Here is a 25,515-nt window from a genome sequence, read left to right as displayed (position 1 = left end):
AATTCTTGAATTGACACTTCCTTGGTTCACAACAGTTGGCTGTCATCAGTGTGACTTTGACTTACTTGATTCTTTTTGTTTTTTGTTTTTTGAGACGGAGTTTTGCTTCTGTTGCCCAGGCTGGAGTGCAGTGGTGTGATCTCAGCTCACCATAGCCTCTGCCTCCCAGGTTCAAGCCATTGTCCTGCCTCAGCCTCCCGAGTAGCTGGAGCTACAGGCACGCGCCACCATACCGGGAGAAGTTTTTGTATTTTTAGTAGAGGCGGGGTTTCACCATGTTGGCCAGGATGGTCTTGATCTCCTGACCCCGTGATCCACCCAACTCGGCCTCCCAAAGTGCTGGCATTACAGGCGTGAGCCATCGCATCCGGCCGAGCTTTCTGATGAAAACTCTAAGTCCACCTAAGCTAAGGACAGGAGTTATAGCTGATGTGAATTTTCAAAGAAGACCCCCAGATCTGAGGAAGCAATTACTCTCTTGAAGGAGAAAAGTCAGAAAACGGAGCAATGAAATCACTAGGACCTAACCTGCATGTGGAACTATTTTCTGCTTATGAACTATCAACTTTCATTTCATTTCCAGCTGACATGGTCTCAGCTCTTGTTGCCCAGGCTGGAGTGGGCAATGGCTTGATCTCAGCTCACCGCAACCTCCACCTCCCAGGTTCAAGCAATTCTCCTGCCTCAGCCTCCCGAGTAGCTGAGATTACAGGCATGCACCACTACACCCGGCTAATTTTGTATTTTTGGTAGAGCCAGGGTTTCCCCATGTTGAGGCTGGTCTCCAACTCCTGACCTCAGGTGATCCGCCCACCTCAGCATCCCAAAGTGCTGGGATTACAGGTGTGAGCCACTGCGCCCCGCCCGGTCTCAGCTGTTATACAGTGTTTATAAATGTTCTAAATCAAGGGAATTTGTATCAATCTAGTAGAATAAAATAAAATATTTGAGTTCTTAATTTCCTTTAATTAGGATAACCTTTTTCTTCAAGTGAAGAGAATGGTTTTATTACGTATTTTTCTTCAGACAAGATAGGCTGTATTTTCTAGCAGTTACACATTTGTTATCTATGATGATCTGGTTCTTGGAACATTCTTGAATCTAGTGTCTCTAAGGCTGGCGTGTACAGCAAGAAGTGAATAACACAGAAATCAATGATGAAAGCATTAGAAGACAATTGAGTTTGTCAGAACTGCAAAATATTGCTGAGTGCGGATTGCTCTGAAATCTGAAAACATTACTTGTGAATTGCTTCTATCCAAAATACAGACACAATGCCGGGTGTTGGTTTACTTGTTTCCCATTTTTCAACCCCCTTTTCTAGGCAAAAGGTGTCCAGACCATGCAGACCCACAGAATTTAACGGACGTCTCTAGATTCCTCCTCCTAGAACTCTCAGGGGATCCAGAACTGCAGCCGATCCTCGCCGGGCTGTTCCTGCCCATGTGCCCGGTCACGGTCCTGGGGAACCTGCTCATCATCCTGGCCATCAGCCCTGACTCCCACCTCCACACCCCCATGTACTTCTTCCTCTCCAACCTGTCCTCGCCTGACATCGGTTTCACCTCCACCACCGTCCCCAAGATGATTGTGGACATCCAATCTCACAGCAGAGTCATCTCCTAGGCAGGCTGCCTGACTCAGACGTCTCTCTTTGCCATTTTTGGAGGCATGGAAGAGAGACACGCTCCTGAGTGTGATGGCCTATGACCTGTTTGTAGCCATCTGTCACCCTCTATATCATTCGGCCATCATGAACCCGTGTTTCTGTGGCTTCCTAGTTTTGTTGTCTTTTTTTTTTTTCTTCTCAGTCTTTCAGACTCCCAGCTACACAAATTGATTGCCTTGCTAATGACCTGATTCAAGGATGCGGAAATTCCTAATTTCTTCTGTGACCCTTCTCAACTCCCCCATCTTGCATGTTGTGACACCTTCACCAATAACATAATCATGTATTTCCCTGCTGCCGTATTTGGGTTCCTTCCCATCTCGGGGACCCTTTTCTCTTACTATAAAATGGTTTCCTCCGTTCTGAGGGTTTCATCGTCAGGTGGGAAGTATACAGCCTTCTCCACCTGTGGGTCTCACCTGTCAGTTGTTTGCTGAGTTTATGGAAGAGGCGTTGGAGGGGACCTCAGTTCAGATGTGTCCTCTTCCCCCAGAAAGGTGGCAGTGGCCCCAGTGATGTACACAGCGGTCACTCCCATGCTGAACCCCTTCGTCAACAGCCTGAGAAACAGGGATATTAAAGGTGTCCTGTAGCGGCCACACAGCAGCACAGTCTAATCTCAATATCTTTTTATCTGTTCCATTCCTTTTGTAGTGTGGGTTAAAAAAGGCAGTAAGGTCAAATAAGAATGATAACACAGGGTGAACACCCACTGTGACATTAGGAGTAATAACTCCTTAGGATATAAAAAACACTGTCACAGAGTATACACACAAGGGGTACACCCACTGTGATATTAGAAGCAATATCTCCCTATAATATGAAGAAAAATATCACAGGGTGTGCACACTGTGTGATCTTAGGAGTAATCTTTACCCTGGATATTACGACTAACATCAAGGGTGTACACACACGGGGTACGCGCACTGTGATATCAGGAGTTGTATCTCCCTAGGATATTATGAATCATATCACAGGGTATACACTCTGTGTGTACATCCACTGTGATATTTGAAGTCATATCTCTCTATGACATTACAAATAATATCAAAGGGTGTACACCCCTGTGACATATTAGGAGTAACATCCTTCTAGGGTATTACAGATAACATCACAAGCGGTACACCTTCTGTGACATTTTTTACACAACTTTGTGACATTGAAAGAAACATCCCCCTAGGATATTACGAAGAATGACACAGGCGGTGTACACACATGGTGTACACCGCCTGTGCCGTCAGGAGTGACATTTCCCTAGGATATTACGAATAATATCACAGCAGGTGTACACACATGGTGTTTGCCCCATGTGACATTAGGAGGAACATGCCCCTAGGATATTAGGAATAGTATCACAGGCATTGAATACGCATGATTTACACCCCCGGTGACATTAAAAGTAGCACCCCCTAGGATATTACGAATAATATCACAGGGAGTACACCCCGTGTGACATCAGGAGTAACATCCCCTAAGGATATAACGAATAATATCATAGGGTGTACATGCATTGTGACCTTAGTAGTAACATCTCTTTAGGATATTACAAATAATATCATAGGATGTAAATGCATTGTGACATTGGTAGTAACATCCCGCTAGGATATGACGAGTAATATAAGAGGGTGTACACCCCCTGTGACAATAGTAGCAACATTCCCTTAGAATATGATGAATAATATCACAGCCCCTGTGATTTACGAGTAACATTTCTATAGAATATTACAGGTCATATCACTGTGTGACTCTGTGTACACCCCGTGTGACATTAGGAGTAACATCCTACAAAACTATTACGAATAATATCACAGGGTGAACACCCCTGTGACAGAGGAGTAAAGTAGTTTTAGGATATTATGAATGATATGAGGAGGTGTACACAGCCTGTGACGTTAGGAGCAATATCCGTCTAGGATATTAGGAATAATATCACAGGGAGCACACCCCCTGTGATATTAGGCTATTATGAATAATATCACAAGGTGTACATGCATTGTGACATTAGTACTAATATCCCTCTCGTATACTATAAATAATATCACTGGGTGTACCTCCCTGTGACATTAGGAGTAATGTCCCCCTAGAATAGGACAAATAATATCACAGGGGGTACACACCCTGTGACTTTAGGAGTATCACCACCCTGGAATATGAGGAATACTGTCCCAGGGTATTAACCCCCTGTGACCTGAGGATTAACATCCCCCTGGAATATTACGAATAGTATCACAGTGTTTACATCAACTGTGATATTAGGTGTCCTATTTATTTTTAGGATATTAGGATACACAAATAGTGTGTACACACACTGTGATATTAAAAGTTATATCTCCCTAGGGTATTGCAAATAACATCACAGTGGGTGTACGCCCACTGTGATATTTGAAGTAATATCTCCCTAAGATATGACAAAAAAATCTAAGGGTGGACCCCGTCTGTGACATCAAAAGTAACATCTCTTGTGGATATTCCAAATAATATCACAGGGTGTACACACCCTGTGACTTTAGGATAATTATCCCCCTGGATTACTACAAATAATTTCACAGGATGTTAAACCCCTGTGACAATAGGGATAATATACTTCTAGAATATGACGAATAATATCAGAGTGTGTACACCCACTGTAACATTAAAAGTTATACCTCCCTCAGATATTGTGAATAATATCACAGGGTGTACACCATGTGTGCACACCCACCGTGATTTTTAAAGTAATATCTCCTTAGGCTATTACAAATAACATCAAGGGGTGTACACACCCTATGGCTTTAAGATAACATCCCTTTAGGATATTCCAAATAATATCCCAGGGTGTACACCCCATGTGACATTACGAGTAACATCTTCCTAGGATATTACGAATAAGATCCCAGAGTTGACACTCCCTGTGATTTTAAAAGTAAAATCCCCCTAGAATATTACTAATAATAACACAGGGTGTACACCCCTGTGACGTTAGGAGTAACATCCTCCCAGGATGTTATGAATAATATCAGAAGGTGTACACACATGGTGACATTAGTAGTAATATCCCGCTAGGAGATTGTGAATAATATCACAGGGTATACAGCCCTGTGACGTCAGGAGTAACATCCCCCTGGAATATTCCGAATAATATCACAGGGCATACACCTCCTGGGACTTCAGTAGTATCATCCTGCTAAAATATTATGAATAATGTCACAGGGCGTTAGCCTGTGTAATATCACAGGTGTACACCCCCTGTGACATTAGGAATAACATCTTTCTAGAACATCCCGAGTAATATCACAATGTGTACACCCCTGTGACATTAAAAGTAAAATCCCCCTAAGATATTCCGAATAATATCACAGGGAGTACACCCCATGTGACATAGGAGTAATAACCCGTGAGGATATAACGAATAATATCAGAGGGTGTACCCGTATTGTGACATTAGTAGTAACATCCCGCTAGGATATTACGAATAATATCACAAGGTATACACCCCAGGTGACATTAATTTAGGTAACATTCCCCTGGAATATGACCAATAACACTACAGGATGTAGAACACCTGTGATTTATGAGTAAGATTTCTATAGAATATTACAAGTAATATCATTTGGTGTGCACCTCGTGTGACATTAGGAGTAACATCCCGAGAAATTGTGACAAATAATTTCAAAAGGTGTACACCCTCTGTGACATTAAAAGTAACATCTCGCTAGGATATTATGAATAATATCACAGGGTATACAGCCCCTGCGACATGAGGAGGAATGTCTTTTTAGGATATCATGAATAATATAACAAGATGTACACAACCTGTGACATTAGGTGTAACATCCGTCTTGGAGACTACGAATACTATCGCAGCGAACACACCCCCTGTGACAACAGGAGCAACATCTCCGTAGGATATTATGAATAATATCACAAGGTTTACACACATTGTGACTTCAGTGCTAATATCCCTCTCATATACTGTGAGTATATGAGAGTATTACAAATAATATCATAGGGGGTACACAAACCTTTGGTTTAGGAGTAATATTCCCCTAGAATATTACAAATAATATTGCAGTGTGTACGCTCACTGTGATATTAGGAGTCCCATTTTCCTAGGATATTATGAATAATATCACAGGACGTGTTCACGCATAATGTGTGCACCATGTGTGTACACCCAATGTGGTATTTGAAGTAATATGTCCCTAGGATCTTACGAATAATATCAAAGGGTGTACACCCCATGTGACATTAAAAGTAACATCCCTTTTGGATATTCCGAATGCTATCACAGGGTGTGTTGTATTAGGAGTGTGATATTAGGAGTAACCTCTTCCTAGGATAACCCATGTGGTATTAGGACTAACACCTTCCTAGGATATTACGAATAACATCACAGGGTGTACACCCCTGTGACTTTAAAAGTAACACCCGCCTAGAATATTATGAATAATATAACGGGGTGTACACCCCCTGTGACATTAGGAGTAACATCTCCCTAGGATATTATGAATAATGTCACTGGGGACACACCCTCTGTGATATTAGCAGCAACATCTTTCTAGGATATTATGAATGATATCACAGGGTGTACACTCACTGTGATATTAGAAGGATATCTCCCTAGGATATAAGCTATCACATCACAGAATGTACACACATGGTGTACGCCCACTGTGTTATTAGAAGCAATATCTCCCTATGATATTATGAAAAATATCACAGGATGTATCCTCTGTGTGATACTAGAAGTAATGTTTACCAATATCGCAGCAGGTGTACAACCCCTGTGATCTGGTTTTTAACATCCAGGGAGCACAAGATGATATTACTCCCCATGTGGCAGGGAGTGTACACACCCCTGTGATACTCTTCCTAATATTCAGAGGGCGACAGGATGATATTACTTCCAATATCACAGGGGGTGCACACATCCCTGTGAAAGTCTTCCTAATATCCAGGGGGAGAGAGGATGATATTACTCCCAATATTGCAGGGGGTGTATGCAACCCTGTGATATTGTTCCTAATATCCAGAGCGAAAGAGGTATGAGATATGAGATATTGAGATATGACTCTCAATATCTCAGAGGGTGTACACCCTTCCTGTAATATTGTTCTTAATACCCTGGGAGGGAGAGGATAAGATTACATTGAATGTTGCAGGGAATGTACACCCTCCCTCCCCCTCTGATACCCTTCCTAATATCCAGGAGAAGAGAGGATAATTTTACTTCCAATATCACAGAGGCAGTTCACCCCCCTGTGATATTGTTCCTAATATCCAAAGGGGGGAGAGGATGATACTTCTCCCAGTATTGCAGGGGTGTTCACATCCCCGGTTACATTTTTCCTAATATCTAGGGGAGAGACAATTAGATGACAGCAAATGTCGCAGGGTCTGTACATCCCTTCCTGATATTGTTCCTAATATCCAGGGGGAAGAGGATGATATCAAATATCAAAGGGGGTGTATGCTCCCGCTCCGATATTGTTCTTAATATTCATGAGGGGAGACCATGATATTACTCCAAATATTGCAGGGGTTGTTCATACCCCCTGTGATATTGTTTCTAATATTCTAGGGGGGGAGAAAATAATATGACTTCCAATATTGCAGGTGGTGCATACCCCACCTGAAATATTGCACCGAATATCCAAAGAGGGAGAGGATGGTATTAATACCAATATCGAAGTGTGTGTACACGCCCCTTGTGATATGGTTTTTAATATCCAGGGGGCGGGAGGATGATATTAGTTCCAACGTCACAGAGGGTGTACACTATCCCTGTGATATTGTCCCTAACTTTCAGAGGGGAGAGGATGATATCACTCCCAATATCTCAGAAGTTGTACATCCCCCGTGACATTGTTTGTCATATCCAGAGAGGTACCGGATGACATTCCACTGAATTTCATGAGAGGCATACACGCACACTGTGACATTGTTCCTAATATCAAAGAAGGGAGAGGATGATACTTCTCCCAATAAAGCAGTGGGTGTACATTACCCCTGTGTTATTGTCTCTAATATCCGGGGGCGGCGGGGGGGGACGGGATAACATTCCCTCAAATTCGGCAGGTGGTTTGATGCCCCTTGTGGTATTGTTTTTAATATCCAGCGGGGAAGACAATAATACTATTTTTGATAGTCCGATTCATCCGCTCCACCTTTCCAGAACTCTGAGGCTGGTAGGCGGCATGCAGTTTCCATGTGATCCCTGATACCTTTGCCATCTTCTGTACCAAGTCAGCCACAAACGCAGGCCCGTTATCTGAGCCGATCCGTAAGGGCAGTCCAAATCTAGGAATCAGATCTCGAAGAAACACACGGGTTACTTCACGAGCTTTCTCAGTTCATGTTGGATAAGCCTCCACCCACCCAGAGTAGGTACGCCCAAGAACTAGTAAATACTTCTGACCTCCACACTTCGGCATCTCTGTGAAGTCTATCTGGAGATCTTCAAAGGAGGCTGCTCCATAAGCTTGTATGCCAGGCGGAACGGCTGGACCTTGCCTCGCATTGCGCTGTCAGCAGGTAACACACCGCTGTGTTACCGTTTTGGCAAGGGCTGACAAATGCTAGATGTAGAAATACCGGCCTAACAACTTTTCCCGTGACTCTGACCTAGATGGGTGGTTTCATGCACAGCCAGTACAACTGCAGCTCCTAGCAGCTGTGGCACAGCTACTCTCCCATATGGTAACCGAATCCATCCTTCCTCCATCACTTGTCCTCCCCTCTATCTGGAGAAAGTCCTTTTCTTCTTTAGAATAAGTAGGTACAAGATCAGGTGCTTGAGGGAGCAGAGGGGCTGTGACTGATGCCCTGAAGGGGGCAGATGCTGCTTTTCGAGCCTCTGGGTCAGCGCGGGAATTCCCCAAACCCACCAAGGTGGAAGCTCGTTGGTGTCCTCTGCAATGCATAACTGCCACCTTGTGGGGTTTCCATACTGCTTCTAATAATTGCAAGATTTCTTGTTGATATTTTATGCCTTTTCCCACAGAGTTCAATAGGCCCTTTTCTTTCTATAATGCTCCACGTACTTGAAGGGTTAAAAAGGCATACCGAGAATCAGTGTAAATGTTTACAGTCTTGTCTTCATGGAATTCTAAGGCCCAAATTAAAGCAATGAAGTCAGCTTTCTGGGCTGAAGTGCCCTGGGGCAACGATCTGGCTTCAACAACAATGTCCAGGGTTACCACTGCATACCCTGCACATCTCTCTCCTTATGGGTTGATGAAGCTGCTCTTGTCCACGTATAGTTCCCAGTCTACTGATGCCCAAGGCTGGTCCCGGAGGTCAGGTCTGCTAGAGTCAACTGAGTCCAACACTTCTACACAATCATGCTCGACAGGGCTCTCTGATACCGAGAGCAAGGTGGTGGGGTTTATGGTGTTCCAAACTTCAATGGTTATATGGGGATTTTCACAGAGCAAACTTTGGTACTTGGTGAGTCTAGCATTCATTAGCCAATGATGTCCTTTAGTATTCATTAAAGTCACCACAGCATGGGGGCCCTTTATGTTCAGGTTTTGCCCAAGAGTCAGCTTATTTGCTACTTGTACTAGCAGGGCAGTTGCTGCCAAGGCCCTCAAACATGGGGGCCATCCTTTAGGAATCCGGTCTAGTTGTTTAGAGAGGTAGGCCACTGGCCTCGGCCAGAGCCCCACAGTTTGGGTTAAAACTCCAACTGCCATCTTTTCCTCTCTGACACATACAATGTAAAAGGCTTTGTCAGATTGGGTAGCCCCAGAGCTGGGGCTGACATCAGTTTTTTCCTTTAACTCATGAAAGGTTTGCTGTTGTTGGGATCCCCATTCAAAAGGTTCCCAGTCCCCCCACTTTGTGACCTCATACAAAGGCTTGGCTAATACTGCAAAGTTTGGGATCCACAGTCTACAAAACCCCACAGCTCCTAAGAATTCTCTCACCTGCCTTCTGCTCTTAGGCTCCGGTAGATTGCAAATGACCTACTTTCTTTCTGATCCCAGGCTGCGTTCCCCATGTTGGATAGTAAATCCCAAGTAATGTACCTGCTGTCAACAGATCTGAGCTTTTTTCTTGGACACCTTATACCCACAGTCCTCCAGGTGCCGGAGTAGGGCATCCATTCCCTTGGCGCACCTGACTGCCGTGGGGTTTCTCAGTAAAAGGTCCTCAATGTACTGGAGCAACACACAGCCTAGGTCTCTGGTGGGAAACTTCTGGAGGTCTCAAGCCAACGCCTCCCCAAAGATGGTGGGGGAGTTTTTGAACCCTTGGGGAAGCCGGGTCCAAGTGTACTGAGTAGTGATACCTGGCTCCGGATCTTCCCACTGAGAGGCAAACAGTTTCTGGCTCTCGGGGGCTAATCTGATAGAAAGAAAGCTTCTTTCAGGTCCAAGCAGTTGAACCAGCTCTCCTCAGCTGGCAGCAATCCCAACAGTGTGTACGGGTTAGGTACTGTTGGATGTAAAGTCACCGTAGCTTGATTAACCAAGCACAAATCCTGTACCGGCCTGTAGTCCTCGGTCCCTGGCTTGGGAACAGGCAGGAGGGGAGTGTATACTTGGCCTGAAGTACAGTAAATGGAAAAACTTAAATTTAAAAAAAAGAAGCGGGGAGTAGGAGGAGGCCAGGCGCAGTGCTTGTAATCCCAGCACTTCGGGAGATCAATGGTGTGAGTCAGTCTAAACCTCCATCTGTGACCTGAAGCTGGCCTATGGGTTGCCAGTTTTTGACCTCTGATGGCTGACAGGGCTGTCTTCAGTTTCAGTTCCCTCCTGAGCATCAGAGCCATACACAGAACAGCCTACCAGATGCTTCCACTGGGATGTCCTAAGGCCTCTCAGTTTCCATGTGTTCAAAACCACACTTGTCATCTCCAAGCTGATTCATCGTGTGTTCCTGTTTCTAGTGATGATATACAAGCACCCCATTGCCCTGGCCAGACCCCCAGGAGACCTCTGAGGCCCTGAGCATTCCTTCCCCTCTTTCAGTGGGTCTCCACGATTTCCTGCTCTGCTCACTTGTGGCATGCCAGGTCTCACGAAGGCAGGCCTCCATAACAACTGTTTCAGTACTGGCTGAGTGGTTAAGTTAAATATTAAATAGCCAGTGCCCTGACAATCCGAGAGTCCATGCCCGCCCCATTTTTTTGCCTCCCCATTTCAGGCCCCTACCCTCCCTCTCCTGGACCATCTTCACAGCTTCCTAACTGGTGCAGTTATGTACATTTTAATTAACTAAAAAGGGGCCAGGCTCAGTGGCTCACGCCTGTAATCCCAGCACTTTGGGAGGCTGAGGCGGTGGATCACCTGAGGTCAGGAGTTCGAAACTAGCCTGGCCAACAAAGTGAAACCCCGTCTCTACTAAAGATACAAAATTTAGCCGGGAGTGCTGTCGCGTGCCTGTAGTCCCAGCTACTCGGGAGGCTGAGGCAGGACAATTGCTTGAACCCAGGAGGTGGAGGTTGCGGTGAGCCGAGATTGCACCACTGCACTCTAGCCTGGGTGACAGAGCAAGACTCTGTCTCAAAAAAAAATTAATTAAAAGGAAATAATGTTTAAAAATTAGTTCCTTCATCTTACTAGCTTCATTATTTCAAGGGCTCAATAGCCGCACTCCCTTACAGCAGAAAGTCCTGTGGGAGCATGTTGCCCTGTGATCATGTTTACTTTGCCTAAGCCCGCCCTGGGGGTCATTGCCCTCCTGCTAGAGTCCAGTCTCCTTGGTCGAGGTTACCTCCCCGCCCTTGTCACCACCTCACCCTCCTGCTGCCCCTCCTCCTGTTTGTCCTCAGGTGCACCCTCTCCAGCCACTCCCACCTGGCTGTCTCTACCTTCATGATCCCGGGCCCTTGGCCCTGAAGCTTGGAGCGCCTCCTGGCACTTTGTTTACCAGCTCATCCCAGGCTCAGTTCCAACAGGGCTGACTTGGGGTTTGGTAGCACCCCACCCTCCCCCATGCACCTGCCTGCATCACCCGCAGAAGCGGGATGCCCTTGAGGGCTCCCTGTAGCACTTCCCACCCTGCTGATAATCTGTCCCCCTCTCTGGGTGAGGTCCAGCTGCGCTTCCTTCCTGTCTGCACTCTCCAGGCCTAGCTCGGGAGGCGGCACTCAGGGGTGGGGCTGGGGCTGGGGAGCTGATGGGAGCCCGCATCTTGAGAAGTGGCTCAGGGTTGGCCGCAGATTTTCATTTGCGAGGAAGCACCTCACTCACTTGGGGCTAAGCAGTGAAGGGGGCTTATCAGCCAGAGTAACTGGCCAGTGCAGGGCGGTTTGACTGAGCTCTGGGGTGTTGGGGTCTCCTGTTCCAGGCGGGAGTGGTGCTGGCGCCCCCGTGTGGCCCTAAGAGTATAGCCGCTCCCAGGACCTGGGCTACCTGGTGCAGGTCCCCGGCGGGAGGGAGAGGCTTTGGGAAGCTCTCCTAGGAGGGCGAGGAAGCAACTAAGAAGCCTACATCAGGCCGGGCGCAGAGGCTCACGCCTGTAATCCTAGCACTTTGGAAGTCCGAAATGGGCGGATTACGAGGTCAGGAGATCAAGACCACGGTGAAACCCAGTCTCTAATTAAAAAAAAAAAAAAAAAAAAAAATTAGCGGGGCGTGGTGGCGGGCGCCTGTAGTCCCAGCTACTCGGGAGGCTGAGGCGGGAGAATGGCGTGAACCCGGGAGGCGGAGCTTGCAGTGAGCCGAGATCGCGCCACTGCACTCCAGCCTGGGCGACAGAGCGAGAACCTTGTATGCCCAACCTAGAGCCCATGGAGGAGTCAGACCCAACAAAGACGTGGATCGCTTGGGGAGGTGTGTACACCAGAAGTAAAATTAGGGATGTTACCAAGGAGGGGAGTGGTTGTGTTACCAGAAAGGGGTCCCAATCCGGGTTCCTGGATCTTGCACAAAAAAGAATTCAAGGCGAATCCATACAGTGAAGTGAGAGCAAGTTTATTAGGAAAGTAAATAAATAAAAGAATGGCTACTCCATAGGCAGAGCAGCCCCGGGGGCTGCTGGTTGCCTATTTTTATGGTTATTTCTTGATTATGTGCTAAACAAAGGGTGGATTATTCATGCCTCGCCTTTTTAGACCATACAGGGTAACTTTCTGTCATTGGCATGGCATTTGTAAACTGTCATGGCGCTCGTGGGTGTATAGCAGTGAGGACAAGCAGAGGTCACTCTTGTCACCATCTTGGTTTTGGTGGGTTTCGGCTGGCTCCTTTACTGCAACCTGTTTTATAATCAAGGTCTTGAACAACTTGTATCTTGTGCTGATCTCCTATCTCATCCCGTGACTCAGAATGCCTTAATCATCTGGGAATGCAGCCCAGTAGGTCTCAGCCTCATTTTACCCAGCCCCTATTCAAGATGGAGTTGCTGCGGTTCACACACCTTTGACAGTTGGCTAGGAGGAAAAGGAGGAGTGGCTGGTTGCTGGGGAGGATCTGTCGACTTTCCCAAAGGTGCGTAAACGTGAGGCAGCAGCAACACCCCCCCAAAAGGTAGGAGTGTGTAAAAATCCGAGAGGCACCCCCACTCTTTCCCTCCTCCAGCCTGGGAGAGGAACAGCCTCTGCCCACAGCTACTTAATGGAGAAGTTTGGGGAGGTGGTGGCCCCTACCCGCCGTCCCCCCAGCTCCAGCCGCACTGGCCTTCATCTCCTCTGAGCATGCTGCCCTCGCCAGCCTCAGGGCCCTCTGAGGCTGGGCCTATGGCCTGGAACACTTCCCCCGAGGGTCCCCTGCCCATGCTCCCTTACCCGTGCTGTGGGTGGCTGGGGACCTGTCTCACCTTAAACATACCCCGTAGAAGCTCTCAAGCACTCTGAAAGGGTGACCAGGGCGTTGCAGAGCCCGCTAGGTTCTTCACTGGGAAGCTGTGAGTCCAGGAAGGCCAACCGCGCAGAGCCCTTCTCGCATTCTGGTTCCAGCAGGCCCTTGGGGACCAGGAAGCAATAAAGGATTCTGGACAGAGTAATGGGGACCTCCGGAGCAGCACAGGCGCCTTGCAAATGTGGAAATGCTCTTTTCTCAATCTCATTAGTCTGAACTTCTAGTCCCCGGGAGATGCTCGGTTGTCCGTTGCAGCTGGAGCCACCTGGGAAGGAACCGGCGGGACCGTCGCGCCCTCTAGTGGGAGATTCTGAGAAGGAACCAAATGCCAGGATTCGGTTCATTGTGGCCCCAGTACCCCACCCACCTCTCCCTCCAAGCCCCCTCCCACGGTGCTGCTGAGGGCCGGCAACAAGGAGTTGCCTCTTCTTCCCCTACCCTACCCTCGCTGAGGCCAGGGGTGCTATTTAGAACCGCAGGACTCAGATCTAACGCTGGTGATGAAGGAAGGTGTTGGTGAAGGAGGCTGGGAGCAAGGTGGTTTCCTGACGGGCAGGGAGAGAAGGAGGGAGTTGCTGTGGGGTGGGGAGACCCCGAGAGCAGCTGGAGTGGGGATACTGTGGGTAGGGAGTCACTTCCTTGGGAAGGCCCGGGATCTTTAGGTACATTTTTACGTGCAACTCAAGGGAAATTCCAAGTCAGTTGGGACTTTCAACAGTTTTCTCTCAGAAAAGGAATAATTCCCTCTTGAAATTGCTCAAACATGTCAGTAAAGAAATGTGCATGCCTGGTAAATGTGTCCTCGGGAGATTTAACGGATGCAGTGGCAAAGGGATCCCGTGGCACTCATCTTCTTCCACTTTCCAGTAGAGAAGATGTCGGCCTGCTGAGTAGCCAGGAGGTTGATGGGGCAATCTACGGCTCTAGAGGTGGCAAAACGGCAGTGGGAGAAATAAACCAGAGGACATACGCAGTGGTGACAGAGACCAGGTCTTCTGATGGTGCCCAGAGAACAGAGAATTCTGCCAACCCCACCCTGGGAAGAAAAGGAAGGTTCCAGCTTCCTAGGAGCTCCAGGAGCACAGATGACGGTTCCTTCATATGTGCTGGGCACAGTGTCCCAGCCCTCAGTATCCATCCTTCCTCTTTCTACATGTCTTTCTGGACTGCTGAGAAAGCCAAATGCACTTCCCAAACTCCCTGCAGCTAGAGCACACTGGGCGCCTCTAATAGTGCTCGGCAGGATTTGGCGTGGTGAAGGCCATTTTCCTGCCGCTGCTTCTGCTGACCAGCAGGGTTGTAGAAAGTGGTTGTAGCCTTTGGACTCTGTGTTCTAGTGTCTGGTCATGAGTGCCCTGGGTGTCCTGGCAGTTGTGGTGGCAGCAGAGGCAGTGCAGCAATTATTGATCCACAGATGGCAGCATGGTGGGGGGTGGGAGTGTCCTTGAGCTCAACAGCCCCACTGGGAGCCTCCTGCCTCTCCAGCTGCCACCCACCACCCACTCCCGTGATTTTACAAGCACCTGATTTCCTGTGCCCCACTCGCCCCCCCCCCCTTTTTTTTTTTTTTTTTTTTTTTAACCTAGAATGGTTTGTTTCTGCACTGCTGATGCAGTAGGTACACAGCAAAAGCTGGCTTGGATGGATAAAACAGGATGTTGAATCTACTTCTTTTTTTTTTTTTTTTTTCTTGAGACAAAGTCTCGCTCTGTTGCCCAGGCTGGAGTGCAGTGGCGCAATCTCAGCTCGCTGCAAGCTCCGCCTCCCGGGTTCACGCCATTCTCCTGCCTCAGCCTCTCCGAGTAGCTGGGACTACAGGCGCCCGCCACCTCGCCCGGCTAACTTTTTGTATTTTTAGTAGAGACGGGGTTTCACTGTGGTCTCAATCTCCTGACCTCGTGATCCGCCCGCCTCGGCCTCCCAAAGTGCTGGGATTACAAGCGTGAGCCACCGCGCCTGGCTGAATCTACTTCTAAACAGATCTTTGGGACCATTGGCTGTAAAAGGGAGGGCCACAGTGGATTGGCCGTAGGAAGTAGGAGGAACCCCAGAGGTGCAGGGTGGATGGAGTCCTGTGTGATAGAAGCCAGTGTGAGGCGGGAGGGGAAAGTGTAGTTGGGGTGTAAAGCAGAAGCTCCTGGGAGGAGCAGCCTCTGGCTAAATGGTGACATTGGCTGAGCTGAGCTTCAGGACCTTAGACTCTCCTCTCCTCACCCTTCCCAGGATCCTGTCAGGATGGACTTTTGGTAAAAACACAATGGCCCAGGTGTTCCATCCTCCCTCAGCCACAGCTGCTCCCTGCAGAGGCCTGGCGAGCCCACTGACATGGAGGCAGAAGGGGCGTCAGGGCCCAGTGCCGTCTCAAGGGTGGTGGTGGGAGAGGGGCTGGGAGGAGCTGCTTTAGAATAAAAGTCTCCTCCAGATCAAAGCCTTTGATCTCTTGTTGGGAATTCCAAGCCTCAGCTGTGGGAAGGGGTGTTATTTTTTGATGTTAGGACACACTGAAATCATAGACCTGAGCTGGCTGAGGAGAGACCTCAAGAGGGAGTTGCTTATGGTGTTATGGAGCATGGCAGTTTAAAACAAGCTCCCGCATTCTTTGACCCTCCTCCCACGGAAGTGGGGTCTATGTCCCCACTCCTTGAAACTGGGCAGGCTTGTGACTGCTGCCACCAATAGAGCACAGGGGATGCAAGGCCAAGAGACTTCTTCGTATTTTTTTTTTTTTTTGAGACGGAGTCTCGCTCTTTCACCCAGGCTGGAGTGTAGTGGCGCGATCTCAGCTCACTGCAATCTCCACCTCCCGGGTTCACGCCATTCTCCTGCCTCAGCCTCCTGAGTAGCTGGGACTGCAGGTGCCTGCTGCCACGCCCGGCTAATTTTTTGTATTTTTAGTAGAAACGGGGTTTCATCATGTTAGCCAGGATGGTCTGGATCTCCTGACATTGTGATCTGCCTGCCTCGGCCTCCCAAAGTGTTGGGATTACAGGCGTGAGCCACTGCGCCTGGCCTTTTCTTCTGTTTTTTTGAGACAGAGTCTCGCTCTGTCACCCGGGCTGGCATGCAGTGGCGTGATCTCGGTTCAGTGCAACCTTTGCCTCCCAGATTCAAGCGATTCTCCTGCCTCAGCCTCCCAAGTAGCTGGGACTACAGGCGCCCGCCACCACGCCTGGCTAATTTTTGTATTTTTAGTAGAGATGGGGTTTTGCCATGTTGGCCAGGCTGGTCTTGAACTCCTGGCTTCAAGTGATCCGCCTACCTCAGACTCCCAAAATGCTTGGATTACAGGCGTGAGCCACCACGCCCAAAGGCCACATGACTTCTAAGTGCAGGTCATTAAAGGCCAGGCAGCTTTGGCCTGGGTCTCTGGAAATGCTGTTCTTCAGATGTCCCTCTCTGACGCTCCCTCTGAGAACCTCACTGCCAAGCTTTGAGAAGCCATGGGGAGGCGCCCTGGAGGTGCTTCAGTTGACAGTCCTAGCTGAGCCATGGTCCCATCCAGATATGGGAGTGAAGAAGCTGGAGCAGTAAGTCCAACCCAGCCGTCCCAGTCACCCCTAGTCATTCCAGTGCTCCCAGCTGAGGCTCCAGGCTTCACCCCGTCACACCCCACACCCAGTTCCAAACCCCTGACCTCCCCAGACTCTGAAACATAATACAGTGATGGCTGTTGTAGTCCATGATGTTGGAGGTGGTTCAAAACACAGCAGCACCTCAGTGCAACGTGGGGTCACTGTCCCTGCGAGAGCCTTGCTGTGGGCTGGTTGCTGACTCCATCATCAGTGGGTTGTGGTGGGGCCCGGCCCCTGTTAGAGTCACATTCCCAGATGCACCTTCTGAGATCCACGAAATGTGTGGCTCACTTCCCCTCCACTGTATGTGCCACCCTCACCTGGCAGCCGGGTCACAAGTGGACCCCATCACAAGGCTCAGTGTCTTCACCCGGCTCCGCAGAAATCCCATGACTGCAGTGTTTTGTGATGTTTAGCAAGACCTCACTGAGAGGTGTGGAAGGCAGCCTCCCCCCATTGTTCTCACCAGTCTTCCCTTCCCCCTTCCCCCTCCCTTCCAGCCCCCAGCACCCCATCTCCACTGTTTCTCCCTTTATAATGCAAAGGAGCTTCCCTCTGATTCCTGGTCACAGCCTGCCCTGCAGACCTTAGGTGCTGGCCTGGCCTCCAGACAGGCTTATCCAGGCATTTCCCCACAAATAGGGCCTCCACCGCTAACTGCGCAAGCAGTCTCTGCTTGGTTGAGCAGGTGAACAACACAACCCAGCTCTCTCAGGGGAGCAAACACCATGCAGCTGGCAGGCCTGGATTTGGGACTGGCTCCACCAGCCATTGCTATGGAGCCCTTAGGCAGATTTGGCCATTCCTCCGAGCTTCAGTTTCCCCATCTGTAAAACAGGGATGGTGTTAAGTCCCTTGTGGGGGGCTGTTCTCCCTCTGGGAGTGTTGGTAGTGGGGACTGTGCCAGGAAGACATGCAGCTGGACACAGTGCTCAGGTGCCGGCCACGCGGCCCCGGGGGAAGGCAGTGGCATTTCATTGGTAGCTCCTGGGACATGAACTCATCTATAGACTTGACTGTTGCATTAGAGACTCAAAACAACAGTGGTTTAAACAACATGGAAGCTTGGACTTCTCTCACAGAACAGTCTTGGCAGGAAGCTTTCAGGGCTGGAACAGCAGCTTCACAGGGCCAGTGCCTCAGGCTCTTTCCGTCTGGTTGCTCTGAAGGCTGATGGACAAGTTTGGTCTGAGATGGCCAGCCACCACCTCCTCTGTGTTCTAGCCAGAGAGAGGGGATGAGGCAGGGAGAGGATGTCCCCAGCTTATCACTTCTACTCCCCTCTTGTTGCTCAGGACTCAGTTGTGTGACTCTCCCAGTTGCCAGGGGTGCCAGGAAGCACCACAGGCAGCCATGTGCCCAACTACAATTAGGGCTCCATGACTTCTACAGAAGTTAGGGGACAAAAGAAGTGTCTGCCACTTCTTTTGATTGAGGGACCTGCCTGGATCATCCACCCACCCACCCTTTCCAGTCACCTCAACTGTTGAGGGTGGGGCAGGGGCTGAGTTACAGAGATAGAAAGATGAGTCCCTGCTCTCAAGGGACAACCAGTTCCTGGACTCAAGGGACAACCAGTCTCTGGACTTAAGGGACAACCAGTTCCTCGGCAAACAAAAGTGGGTGGAGGGTGTTCAGAGCAGGGCTTTGAAGGGCTGAGCTGTCCAGCCAGCTGCCAGCTACTCCGAATTCTGGCCCTGACCAGACCCTCTGCCCTGGGAGAGTGTGTCCTTGGACCACGCTGGCCTCTCTTCTGGAGGACTCTGCATCCCTGAGGGTTGTTGGCATGGTGTCTTCTGCGTTGGTCAACAGTCACATGAAGTATGCTTTCCTTTTGCTGCAAAAGTGATTTTTCAGGCCATAGCCAATCCATCGCATCCCTCAGCGTTCCTTACAGGAAGGCCCAAGTGAGCAAATCTTATGAGAATGTATTGTGAGGGGAAAACTTTGTCCCTGCAGAGCAAACAGTCTGCTTCCTGCAGATAGTAATGGATCAGATTTCTTCTTCCCCTTGGCTGCCTTGAGACGTAATCATGGCATCTGTTGCCGCTCAGGTCTGCCTTTTACAATCTCTGTTTTCTGTGGCCTAGCATTTTACATCTTTGAAGGATGTTGCCTCCTACATTCTCAGTCTATCATTACTGAAAAAATAGAAAATGAGGGAAGAAGCAGACCTGGTGGCCATGAGGGGTGGTACCATTGCTGTGCTTGAGTATCAGCATTGTCTCTAGTTTCCCAGCAGCTGGGGCAGAAAGGGAGGGCTTACAAGACTTGTCTCCGCAAGAAGGAGGCAGAGCAATGTTGTGAGAGAAGCGAGGCAGCAAGTCCTGAGCTTGCGGTAGGGGCCCCTGCAGCAGTTTCGGGTGCAGAGACCGGGAATCTGGGCACTGATTGCAGCTCCACCAATCAGAAGCTGTGTGACTCTGGGGGAGTCACTTAACCTCTCTGTGCATCAGCATAGTAATAGTAACTGCTATATGGGTGTTGGAAGGGTTGGATGTTTAAATTAATGCACGCAAAGGGTGAGAATAGAGGTTGGCACTTAGTAAGTGCTCAATAAATGTGAGCTTGCATTATGCTTGTTATGGATGGAGGAAGGATTGGGGGAGGGGTGAGTATTATGGAGACTTCTAGCTCCGTAAGTGTTGATACAGTGTTGATAAGGATTTGGAAACCCAACAAAACCTAGAAGGCAGAGCGTGGGGGTAGTAAGCTGTGTTTTGTCTCACTGAAAGTGGAGATTGGGATTCACTGGAATGGAGGAATTCAGGGTGGGGGCTCAGCTGCTTGGCACGGGCATGTCTAAGGTCATCCTAACTGTGAGCAGAGGGGCATCCCTGGGGACCTTTTTGATCCCTTTTGAGGCAGGTCTGAATTGAGTATATGCTGACTCTCTGGTTTTGAGAGCCTGGGGCAACCTTGATTGAGGGTGGGCCCAGGCCCATAAGAAGGTAGGCTGGCCCTTCCATGTGAGGACAGACTGGCAACGGAACAGTTTCTTCAGAAATGGTCCCAGGGGATTTTAGGGAGGGCCTGGCAAAGGCCGGATCTCCTCTTAACCACCTGTGACTGTTGGACTATTATTATTTGGACGTGAGATGCAAGCAGGAGCTCTAAAGATCAGAGATGCTGGGACCTCTGAGATCATGGGGGAAGGTGGGAGAGAGTCGGGAGACCATCAAGAGAAGCTGAGAAGAAGGCACACCAGGAAACATTTGAAGTGATGAATGTTTATTTTGATTGTGGTGAGGGTATCACAGTGTATGCATACGTCCAAACTGGTCAAATTGCATACGCTAAACATGTGCAGGGTTTTTTTTTGTGTATCAATTATTTCTCAATAAAGCTATAAAAATGAACTGTTATACATCAGTAAGACAAAGACGGACAGCCCACTAGGAAAATCTGAGAGATTTGAACAGGCACATTACAAAGGATAATACCCAAATAACCAATAAGGATGAAAAGTTGTTCACCCTTACCAGTTACCAATGAAATACAAAATAAAACCACAATGAGGCTGGGTGTGGTGGCTCATGCCTGTAATCCCAGCACTTTGGGAGGCCGAGATGGGTGAATCACTTGGGGGCAGGGTTGGCCAACATAGTGAAACCCCGCATCTACTAAAAATACAAAAATTAGCCAGGGGTGGTGGTGGGCGCCTGTAATCCCAGCTACTCAGGAGGCTGAGGCAGGAGAATCGCTTGAACCCAGGAGGCAGAGGTTGCAGTGAGCTGAGATTGTGCCACTGCATTCCAGCTTGGGTGACAGAGCGACACTCTGTCTCAAAACAAAAACAAAAGCAAAAACAACAAACAAAAACAAAACCCCCACAATGAGATAGCTAGCTCTACATTTCCATCAGCGTGGCTAAAACACAAAAGACTGAACTGGTAAGGATTTGGAGAAACAGAATTTCTCATACATTGCGGGGGGTTGCACAAATTGGTAGAGATATTTTGGAAACTATTTTGACATTAAGTATCAAAGATGAAGATTCTCATATCCTATATCCTAGGTTTATGCCCAATAGCAATGCATGCATATGAGCACCAAGAGATATGGTCAAGGATGTTCATAGTAACTTTATTTGTAATATCCCAAATGGAAACAACCCAAGTGCTCATCAACAGTAAAATGCCATAAGGCCAGGCGCGGTGGCTCATGCCCATAATCCCAGCACTTTGGGAGACTGAGGTGGGCGGATCATGAGGTCAGGAGATAGAGACCATCCTGGTTAACATGGTGAAACCCCGTCTCTACTAAAAATACAAAAAATTAGCCGGGCATGGTGGCGGTTGCCTGTAGTTCCAGCTACTTGAGAGGCTGAGGCAGGAGAATGGCGTGAGTCCGGGAGGCAGAGCTTGCAGTGAGCGGAGATCACACCACTGCACTCCAGACTGGGTGACAGAGCAAGACTCCGTCTCAAAAAAAAAAAAAAAAAATGTGGCCGGGCGTGGTGGCTCATGCATGTAATCCCAGAGCTTTGGGAGGCTGAGGTGGGTGGATCACCTCAGGTCAGGAGTTTGAGACCAACCTGACCAACACGGAGAAACCCCGTCTCTTCTAAAAATACAAAACTAGCCGGGCACAGTGGCACATGCCTGTAATCCCAGCTACTTGGGAGTCTCAGGCAGAAGAATCGCTTGAACCTGGGAGGCAGAGGTTGTGGTGAGCAGAGATTGTGCCATTGCACTCCAGCCTGGGCAACAAGAGCAAAACTCCACCTCAAAAAAAAAATGTATACATAAATTATGGTGTATGTAGACAATGGAATTCTACACAGCAATGAGAATTTATGAATTACCTGCAATGCATGCAAAGGGTGAGAATAGAGCCTGGTACTTAGTAAGTGCTCAATAAATATGAGCTTGCATTATGCTTGTTATGGATGGGGAGGATGAGCAAGTATTATGAAGACTTCTAGCTCCATAAGCATTGATAGAGTGCTGATAAGGATTTGGAGACATTTAACAAATGAATAACAGAAACCAGACACGAAAGAAAAAATATTGTATGATTCTAGTTAGATTAAGTTCAAAATCAGGCAGAACTAAACTATAACATTAGATTTCTAGTGTAGTAGGCCAGGCACAGTGGCTCAAGCCTGTAATCCCAGCACTTTGGGAGGCTGAGGTGGGTGGATCACTTGAGGCCAGGAGTTTGAGACCAGCCTGACCAACATGGCGAAACCCCATCTCTACTAAAAATACAAAAATTAGCCAGGCATGGTGGCCCACTCCTGTAATCCCAGCTACTCAGGAGGCCGAGGCACAAGAATCACTTGAACCCAGGGGATGGAGATTGCTGTGAGCTGAGATCCTGCCACTGCACTCCAGCCTGGGCGACAGAGCAAGAACCTGTCTCAAAAAAAAAAAAAAAAGAGAAATTTCTAGTGTGGAGATAGATGGGTAGGCATGAGAGAGGTTAGTGGGGTAGTAACAGTTCTCTTTCTTCACCTGTGTGGGGATTAAATAGGTATTTGCTTTGCTATGATTTATTGAGTACATTTAGTTTTTGTGAATGCATGTATATGTACATATATATTTTCTGTATGTGTGTTATACTTAATAAAAAAGTTGAAAGTAAACAAATCATACACACACACACACACAAAAGAGAGAGGCTGAGAGGAGTTGCTCACTTCTTTCTGGGGAGGAGGGTCTCCGCCATCTGGCATCCCACTAGGGGTCCTGGGAAGGAAGGAGCTGAATCGAAGTGCTGGGCTCAGCCCACAGCCCTCGGTGTGCTGCTCACGCACCTGCCCAGTTCCCACACAATGACAATCACCTCCCTGGCTCCTACTGTGAGTCTCAGGTGGCCCTGCACAAATGCCTCTCTCCTCCAGCCTCTCTGCAAACAAGCCCTGGAAGGCCACTTTCTCCCAGACAACTCAGGAGCCCAGGCAGCCCGAGGCCTCCTCCCTGCCAGCTTCCCCTTTGCTGTCTGCCTCCAGCTGTGACTTCTGTGCTTCTTGGCCAGAACAGCCATTCAGCTGTTGGTTGGTTCATTGACTCTTTCATTTCTTCTTGTTCTTGTTCTTGTTCTTGTTCTTGTTCTTGTTCTTGTTCTTGTTCTTGTTCTTCTTGTTCTTGTTCTTCTTGTTCTTGTTCTTCTTCTTCTTCTTCTTCTTCTTCTTCTTGTTCTTTTTCTTCTTCTTCTTCTTCTTCTTCTTCTTCTTCTTCTTCTTCTTCTTCTTCTTCTTCTTCTTCTTCTTCTTCTTCTTCTGCTGCTGCTGCTGCTGCTGCTGCTGCTGCTGCTGCTGCTGCTTCTCCTTCTTCTTCTTCTTCTTCTTCTTCTTCTTCTTCTTCTTCTTCTTCTTCTCCTTCTTCTTCTTCTTCTTCTTCTTCTTCTTCTTCTCCTTCTTCTTCTTCTTCTTCTTCTTCTTCTTCTTCTTCTTCTTTCTTCTTCTTCTTCTTCTTCTTCTTCTTTTTCTTCTTCTTCTTCTTCTTCTTCTTCTTCTTCTCCTCCTCCTCCTCTTCCTCCTCCTCCTCCTACTCCTCCTTCTCCTCCTCCTTCTTCTTCTTCTTTTTTTTTGAGACAGAGTCTTGCTCTGTCGCCCAGGCTGGAGTGCAGTGGCGCTATCTTGGCTCACTGCAAGCTCCACCTCCCGGGTTCACACTGTTCTCCTGCCTCAGCCTCCCAAGTAGCTGGGACTACAGGCACCTGCCACCATGCCTGGCTAATTTTTTGTATTTTTAGTAGAGATGGGGTTTCATCGTGTTAGCTAGGATGGTCTCAATCTCCTGACCTCGTGATCCGCCCACCTTGGCCTCCCAAAGTGCTGGGATTACAGGCATGAGCCACTGCACCTGGCCTCATTTCTTCTTTTAACAAACCTTTTATGAGCACATATTATGTGCCAGACACTTTGTGAGGCACTGAGGGTACAATGATGAACAGTTCCTAACCACACAGGGCCTACAGTCTGGTAGGGTCCTACAGACATTAGTCGGCCCATCCCTCAAATGATGAAAAACTTCAACAAAGGCTACAAGGGAGAGGCAGAGACTTAGCCAGCAGCATAGGGAACTGGAAATGTGTCTGTGCGGAAATGATGTGTGGCTTTAGTGGATCTGAGGTGTGAGGAGTTAACTGGAGAGTCAGCAGGGGATGGAAGAGCATTCTAGGCAGAGGGAACAGCATGTGCTGAGACTGCATGGTGGTGACAGGTGAGGGTGGTGAGCACCATTGACAGAAAAAAAAAAAAAAGCCAGAGAGGCTGGTGCAGTAAGGCTGGATGGGGAGGAGCTTACTGATTTGGGAGCACAATCCTGAGAGACAGGGTTTCACCCCTTGGCAAAGACTCTGGCAGATAGGGTCAACTTACTACTAGGATGGAACCTAGAAGCCCAGAAGAGACAGATTGCACTAAGTGAAGTTGCAAGGCCAGCCTTGCTGTGGCAGAGTAGAGGAGGGGAATAAAAGGCTCTGGGAGTGGGGCATGCTGGAGGGCATACAGTATGTATGGCCAGGAGATTATCCTGATACGTTCTTAGGGCAGGACCAGAGCACACACCATTTACACACCAAGGCAAAAGAAATGGGCTGGAGAGAGGGGCACAGAACCCCTAAATATGTGGGGAGGCCCTCCTTCTCATGCCAGGCTGGTGGTAGGAGGGGCTTTTAGAGACCAGGCTCAGTGATTGCATGGGGAGGGGTGGGTTGGGGTGGGGGAGGATAGAGCCCTGTCCATAGACCCTGTCCATCATCTCTCGTGATGATTGTAGTGAGCACAGGGTTGCAGCCAAGGAAACCTAACATACAGAGCTAGGAGAGATGGTTAATAGAATACAGTGTTCCTAGGGGCAAGTTAGATGAGGAGCCAATCCAGAAACTACCCAACTCATGCCATCAGGAGAAACCAAGGATGGATGACCATAAGACTGGGCACTTATGACCCTGTGTCTGGTTTCTGGACCTGGAAGAACAGGAAGAGAATGAAGAGGAGGTTTGGTCTCTATGAGGAAGGAACTTGCAACACCACAACAGCATTAACAGGATTGATATCCCCAGTCCTTTTCCAAAGGGTCCTATGGCCATTTGCTTGGAGAAACTGTAGATGGGGGAAATGGGAGTAGCCAAACATTTGAGGGCTTTTGGACGTGGAGCCTGAGTTGAGCTCGACACTCAGGAACAAGAAGCATCACCGTTAGAGTGATGTGTGGTGGTTTTGAAGCGTCTCCCTTCAAGAGATGAGCTTAATTACCCTTCCCTTGAGGGTGGGTTGGACCTAGTGACTCATTTCTCAAGAATAGATTATGGCAGAAGGGAAGGCCTGTCACCTCCAATGCTAGATGAGGGGTTGGCACACTTTTGCTGAAAAGGGCCAGAGAGTAAATATTCTTGGCTTTGTAGGCGATATGGGTTCTGGTGCAATTGATTACTCAACTGTGCCATTGTAGTGTGAAAGCAGCTGTAGACAATATGTAAAGGAATGGGTGTGACCAGATTTGGCCCAAGTTGGGTCAGATTTGGCCAGCAG

General features: G+C 48.4%; 1 pseudogene; it reads left to right on the top strand.

Moving 5' to 3' along the window:
- Positions 1 to 1,246: 1,246 nt before the first annotated feature.
- On the top strand, positions 1,247 to 2,262 carry LOC105740427 (annotated as a pseudogene).
- Positions 2,263 to 25,515: the final 23,253 nt, after the last annotated feature.

The sequence above is a fragment of the Nomascus leucogenys genome, chromosome 11 (assembly GCF_006542625.1).
Source record: "Nomascus leucogenys isolate Asia chromosome 11, Asia_NLE_v1, whole genome shotgun sequence".
Lineage (NCBI taxonomy): Eukaryota > Metazoa > Chordata > Mammalia > Primates > Hylobatidae > Nomascus > Nomascus leucogenys.
The sequence above is the reverse complement of the archived record's forward strand: the minus strand, read 5'-3'. Positions and strand labels throughout refer to the sequence as shown.